Genomic DNA, 7,583 nt, shown 5'->3' with positions numbered 1-7,583 from the left:
GAATAGGACTCTGTGGGTACGTGAAGTAATCAAATGAATACTACTTCAAAATAAAAGACCTATTTACACAATTAAACAACTTTAAAAATTAAAAAGACTAAGAAAAAGAATGTGTTGCCATATGGCAACAACATGCAATAGAGGGTTCCACAAGTAATAATAAATATTAACAGCAAGAGGGAGCTGAAGTGGAGTGATGGTGAAATTGTAATGTTCAAAAAGGACGGCGCAATGTAAAGGTTTGTGCATGTTCATTTATTTTTCATGTATGTTCATTGTTGTTTTTTACATTTTTGACCACACTGTAACATCAGAGCAGCACCAATAACACTTCATTCAACACAAGCATGGAAACATACGGATAACCCTTTATTTCATGTTTAAACAAGTGTAAAGTCTCAGTAAGTAACTTTGATTACAATCTTTGTAATAAAGGTTTTATCAGTTATTTTGTGTGTTTTTTTTTAATATCCCACTCTGACTTGCAGGTGCATTTTTCATTTATATATTTGTTTTTTAGTATATAATTTAATAAAGGGCAAAACATTTCTCATTAATTACCACAAACTTACTAATAACCATGAAAAACATCAATCGCACCTTTATAATAACCATCCACACCAACCCTTAACAAAGTCTTCATTATCTAAATAATGTTTATAGATGGTTTATAAAGTATTTATTAACTATTTAAAAAGGTATTATAGTCATCTGTTGCAACTTTATAATATTTTTAATTAATTTAATTGTTTTTCAACAGTAAACAGACTGTTTCCTAACAGTTAAATGGTAATTAATAAACTGTTAATTTACAATTGTTAAACATTATTTATTATAATTTAATTGTTTTTTAACAGTAAACTGACTGTTTCCTGACAGTTAAATGATAATTAACTAAATATTAATTAACTATCAATTTACCATCTATACATGATGGTTATTATAAAGTGTTATAAGTGTATATTAATATATAACATTGCTGTAAATGCACCAGAATTAGACAAAAAGGATGTTTTTCATCCGTTGTCCCTGGATAGATTTTTTTTTTAATTGTTTCCCTAAAAAAACAACAATAAGAAGATTACAGTGAACAACACAAATATAAAAAGCTGTAAAACAGAAACAACTCTTCAAATCCCGTTGATAAACACAGTGTACAAGTTCGCTATAACACAGTCACATTAGGGGAAAATTAAAATAAAATGATCCTACATATTGACACACATGATGGTCCCAAACTGGCTGATTGGACCAGATGACAGACCACGGATCATCTCGTACACCAGACAGAGGTCTGAATACTTGATGACATTTTCCCAACTTAAAAGCTTTTGTAAAATGGCACAATGGTGATATCTTGATGGTTTTTCATCCAGAATTTTGATTGTCCGTTTGTAAAGTGACTCTAAAGATTTGAGTGGGGTTTGGTTGGCCTGGGACCAGGTTGAGAGACAGCGAGTGATGTGAGACTGAACCCTAATGTACGTGAACATTTTAGCTGCCTGAAGTGACAAGTGGGATCTTATAATCCGGAGATTTGTGATTTTAAATTTGACTCGATCGCACACCTTTTTTTTCTGTGATTTAAAAGCTACTTTAGAGTCCATTAAGATGCCGAGGTGTTTGAATTCTGACTCAGCTTTTATTTTTTCCCCTGTCACACAAATATCTGCCTGATTATTTGCAATGTTTGATGTAGACAAGTACATTGAATGTGTTTTATTTACATTAAGTTTTAAGCAGGATTGATTTAGCCAATCAGAGACATGGTCCATAGACTGTGGAAGTTTTTCAGGAACTTGTTTTGTGTTTTTACCCGGGGTATTATTCACTGTATCATCTGCAGACATCTGAACACAGACGTCTGGACAAGCTAAAGGGGGGTCGTTTTTATCAAGTGAAAGTAGCAGAGGCCCCATAACAGAACCTTGAGGTACCCCTGTGGATATGGCGAGGGGCGGCGAGTGGTCATCACTGATCCCAACGAACTGGGAACCATCCGATAGATGTGGTTCCATCCATTTTAATGCATCTGTTAAGTTACATTTTCTTAGATTGGGTAATAATATTTGATGGTTTACAGTGTAAAAGGCTTTTTTAAGATTGAGAGACACAGCTCCAACCACGCCACCTTTATCCAGTAAATGTTTGATATTTTCCATTAAAAATGAAACAGTTTCCGTGGAGCGTTGAGTTCTGAAACCAAATTGCATTGAATGAAGGGAAAATGTGGTAATCAAACGTGTTATAATTTGTTGGTAAATTAGTTTCTCTGCCTCTTTTGACACAGTAGGTATGATGCTGATTGGTCTGTGGCTGTCCACTGACAATGGATCTCCATTTTGGAAAATTGGAACAGCAGCAGCTGACTTCCACTCACTGTGAAATACTTCCTCACTAATGGGGAGATTGGGAGTTTTGGTTACTGGTGTTAATAACGTGGAGCTGAGTTCTTTCACCATGCACGCATCTACGCCAAATATGTCTCTAGGTCTGGAAGCTTGTAGTGGTCTTATTGTCTGTGAGACTTTGGATTCTGTGGCGGTGCCTGGGTTGAAAATTGGCTCTGAATTATTTATTTTCTTATTATGATTGCTAGATGGGAAGCTTTGGGCAATAGTGGATTCAGATTCAATACAAAAATTATTGAAGGCATCTGCAACTTTGTTTGAATGATTTGTAATTTGTCCATTTATCTTAATTTCTAAAAGTGGTTTACTTTTTGTGTCCTGTCCTGCAAGTTTCTTCACTTGGGTCCAAATTGTTTTAAACTTCACTTTTGCATTTTTGGTTATAGTCAAAAAATCTGCTTTGGCCTGGCTGATGCCTTTAAAAGGTTTATCACACAATGTTGTAAACGGGACTTTGAGCTTGGGTAAAGCGTTCTTCAAATTCAAATTCAAATTATTATTATTAATAAACAGATTTTTAGCAATAGCTGACTTGGTTTTAACTGAATTTAACACAGGCTCCCTCTCATTTTTTAGTTTGGGTATGTCACAGTTCATCCAGGGAACTATGTTAGAGATAAAATCTTTAAATGTCGCTACAGAAGATTCCCGATATGTTCCCAACATGTGATCCCCGTCCGTCTGCTGGATAACACTATTAAATTCTTCCTGGAGGTTTTTGGGGATTCCAACAAAATTATTTAATATAAATATTCTCTCAGGTCGGTTGGTAAATAATAAATCAATCTGGGTGACTTTATTACTGAGGTGTGAGTATTTGCACACAGTATTTGGGAGCACGGTGCTGTTTTGGCTCTGGTTGAGTACTTGATTCTGCACTTTACAAGACTTCTTGGAGTCACCATCTGATGCCTGTCTGGGGTATGCATAGTGGTTACTTTTCCTTTTCCTTATATGTGTGGGTTTATTCCTATAATTACTGTATGTTTTCTTATTCCTGGCACTTGTTTTTTTTATGAAATGCTTGTTTTTATGTGCGATAGGTTTAAAAATACCCTTTTCAGGCCAGTGGTCATAAATGATATCCACCAGATCATTTCGAACCATCTTCACTAAAACTATTATGATCACATCAATAATGTTTTTACTGTAGGTGTGGAGCATCAAATCCACTGTTTGATGCCTGTTGGCTTTCTCTAATTTCCACTTTTTGATTGCTGGGAAGCCGTTGGGGGCTCTCTGCAGGTACCACTTAAACTCTTCATAGTCCTCAGCTCCCAAGTCTTCTAAGATTCCTAAGACGACTTCTGATTCTGATTCTTTAGGCGTCTCCATCTTTTGTCCCTGCAAAGATCCAGAACATACCAAAAAGAAACCCGTCACTTAACAGAAATGTCTTAATTTCAATGGGATATTCAATTACAGACCAGTTTTGTAGATTATGTTATGATGATAATTCAACATTCATTCATGGATCATTACATAATAGTGATAATTAAACCAAAGTAAGGGTTCTGCATTCATTAAGTAGACTGCAGTGTTTTATCTGAGAGTCTCGGGCAGGAGATGTAGATCTCTTTATAAATACATCAGACTTTTAAAATCATCTTAACCCTTGTGTTGTCCTCCCGGGTCAAAGAGATTAACACTTATTAATATTTTTTACCCTTTTTTGACATTTCTAACGCATTTTGTAATTTCACTACCACCACCTTATTAGTTTTACTACTTTTTGGTATCAAATAACCTCATTTATATATAATTATACCTAATATTAGAGTTAATAAAGCAGAAATTATGAATTATTTTGACTAATAGTTAAGATCAGAGGAGCGTATGTTGAGTAGAAGCTGATTTGAAATCAATGAAAGTGATTAATTTTATTTGACTCCGTCCTTTTTATGGTAATTGGGTTCTAAAGGGTTCCATATTGGTGGTCTAGACGTTGGTAAAAGGGTCAAATGAGACCCGAGGACAACTGGAGGGTTAACGTCTTTCTGTCCTCTCACATGTTTGGGACGTCTTTGTGTCTCACTGCTGAGACTCCAGAAAGACACAGACACACACACACACACACACACACACACACACACACACACACACACACACACACACACACACACACACACACACGGCCGCTGTATGACAGCCGTGTTGATTAAAATAGAGGCCTGTTTTCATCGAGAGGCGTTTGAGACTTACACAATTATGGGTACACTCACAGTCCCCCCTCCCCCCCATTATAATGACGCTGTTTCTTACCTGCTTTAGAAGTGAGGTGATCCTCTCTAAACTAAAGAACCACAGCTTGAGTTGACGAGCAGAACGTTCCAGACAGACGAGTTCAGAGACCTTCAGCTGGAGATCCACGTCGAGAGAAAGAACTGAGTCTCAGCCTCACTGGACTATTTCTTCAACCAGTCCAAAATGTCCCCCATCAACAACTCAGGTGAGTTATTTCCTGATGAGTCACAGCCCCACCTGGCAGGAAGCAGACTTTCACAATAAGAGCTTTGGTTCTTCTCTGTGGAACGTCTCATTCAATGCGTTTCTTCCTTATTAATGGAGCTGGGACAATCAGAAGTCAGGTTGATCCACAGCAGACAGCCTATTGGACGACTGGTAGAATCCATATTAAGGCGAGAACCAATCAGCTAAGAGAAGAGAAACGAGGTCATCGTTACTTTAAGAAATTAAGGACAGTCGGTCCGGGAAACTGCAAAAACTTTGAATGTGTCCCCAAGTGGAGTCACAAAAACCATCAAGCACTACATCAAAACCTCATCCTCATGTGAGCCATCACATGAGGATCGCCCCCCCAGGAAAGGAAGACCAAGAGTCCCCCCTGCTGCTGAGGATGAGTTCCTCTGAGTCCCCGGCCTCAGAAATCACAAGTTCCAGCAGCTCAGATCAGAGAGCAGCTGATATCACACAGAGTTCTAGCAGCTGAACATCTCTAGAACAACTGGTAAGAGGAGACTGGATCAGGCCTTCATGGTCCACTAGCAGCTAGGAAACCACTGCTAAGGAGAGGAAACCAGCCTAGGAAACCACGGCTAAGGAGAGGAAACAAGGCTAGGAAACCACTGCTAAAGAGAGGATACAAGGCTAGGAAACCACGGCTAAGGATAGGAAACAAGGCTAGGAAACCACGGCTAAGGAGAGGAAACAAGGCTAGGAAACCACGGCTAAGGATAGGAAACAAGGCTAGGAAACCACGGCTAAGGAGAGGAAACAAGCCTAGGAAACCACGGCTAAGGAAAGGAAACAAGCCTAGGAAACCACTGCTAAGGATAGGAAACAAGCCTAGGAAACCACTGCTAAGGAGAGAAAACAAGCCTAGGAAACCACTGCTAAGGAGAGAAAACAAGCCTAGGAAACCACTGCTAAGGAGAGGAAGCAAGCCTAGGAAACCACTGCTAAGGAGAGGAAGCAAGCCTAGGAAACCACTGCTAAGTTCATGTCGGCGTGACGACGACGCGAAGGTTAAAGGTCGTTTCGGTGCCTAAACGTAGCTTTAGTCCCCGGATAACCTCTACTTTTTCACGGCCCCTTGCAGATTTAGACCCGGCCCGCATATTAATTTAGGTTCATAATGACGTCGGGCCCGGCTCAGGTTCAGGTTCTTCAAACTCCAGATCTCAGATGAGAACCAACTCTGAGACTCGGAGGTTTATATTCAGACCGGTTCTAAGAGATCTTGTTCTGCTGGATTTGAACTCGTCTGACAAATAAGTTTGAGACCGTGTAGGCGTCTAACACGTGACCAGGTGTGCTGGTTCCCCTGATTAGATTAGATTAGATTAGATTAGATTAGATTAGATTAGATTAGATTAAATTAGATTAAATTAGATTAGATTAGATTAGATTAGATTAAATTAGATTAAATTAGATTAGATTAGATTAAATTAGATTAGATTAGATTAAATTAGATTAAATTAGATTAAATTAGATTAGATTAAATTAGATTAAATTAGATTAGATTAGATTAAATTAGATTAAATTAGATTAAATTAGATTAGATTAGATTAAATTAGATTAAATTAGATTAAATTAGATTAAATTAGATTAGATTAGATTAAATTAGATTAGATTAGATTAGATGATACTTTCTTCATCCCACAGCGGGGAAATTCCTTTGTTACAGCAGCAATTCTCTACAATGAAAGCAAAACAAGTAAACACAAGAAAACCAGGTAAACAATAGACAATGATCAAGAAAGGTAGACTGGAGCAAAGTAAAGTGAAGTGGCGTCACATGAGGTATTATAAAGTAAAGTGCAGTTGCCATAGTACAAGAAAACAATATTGCAGTGTAGTAAGTGACGCTAAAATTAAGTTGAATATTTAATTAAAGTGATAATGCGAAAGCAGGTAACCATAATATAAGTTATGTTCACCTGTGACCATGAATAATATTGAAAAAGTAAGAACTTGTAATGGAAAAATATAAATACAGATAAAGATAAACAGAGAGTGTGTGGATTAAATGAAAAACAGGAAGAGAAACTACAACACCATCAGGTGGTGCAGGTGTTGTAGAGTCTGACAGAGACCGGGATGAAGGACCTGGTCAGACAGGTTGGTCCTGTTAGCTGGGTCTCTGGTACTAAATGCAGTTTTCCTGCTGCTGCTCTAACATTCCTGAGGGGGGGGGGGGGTGATTCCCTCTAATAAAGCATTGGGATGATCTCATTGGTTTCTATTCTAGAGAATCGCTCCAGTGGTTCTTTAACTGGGAGACAGGGCTGTTATTGTAAAATGTAGAGTCATTCTAATCTACTTTAATGAAACTGAGATGTTATTTTATTGTAAGATTACAACATGTGGACAAACTAAAGTCTGCAAGTTGAAGATTTTAACCCTCCTGTTTTTTTTACTTCGGGTCTAATTTGAACCCTTTTCAAAAGGTTTCTGTATCAGAAATTTGGGTTTCTTTCATACAAATTATCCAAAAAGTAACGTGGATGTTTCCCAGCAACGCTCCTCACACGTTAAATTAATAATCACTTTACTACTGTCAATTAATTTTGTCAATTTTTATAGCATTTGGAGAACATAATGATTGATGAAAGAACTTGTCGAAATAGGCAAATGAGGTAGTTTGAGTCGCAACATGGCGCGCGCGCGCACACACACACACACACACACACACACACACACACACACACA

General features: G+C 37.7%; 1 long non-coding RNA gene across 1 annotated transcript in view; it reads right to left on the bottom strand.

Moving 5' to 3' along the window:
• Positions 1-3,149: 3,149 nt before the first annotated feature.
• LOC117953932 overlaps positions 3,150-7,583 on the bottom strand; it is a 68,061-nt gene continuing 63,627 nt past the window's right edge. The window contains exons 4-5 of the long non-coding RNA XR_004658714.1: positions 4,674-4,807; positions 3,150-3,755 (exon numbers count right to left, since the gene is read on the bottom strand). This is a non-coding gene — a long non-coding RNA (uncharacterized LOC117953932). The remainder of the gene's footprint in view (positions 3,756-4,673; positions 4,808-7,583) is intronic.

Source organism: Etheostoma cragini, chromosome 12, assembly GCF_013103735.1.
Source record: "Etheostoma cragini isolate CJK2018 chromosome 12, CSU_Ecrag_1.0, whole genome shotgun sequence".
Classification (NCBI taxonomy): domain Eukaryota; kingdom Metazoa; phylum Chordata; class Actinopteri; order Perciformes; family Percidae; genus Etheostoma; species Etheostoma cragini.
Note: the sequence above shows the minus strand (reverse complement) of the source record. Positions and strands in the feature narration are given on the sequence as shown.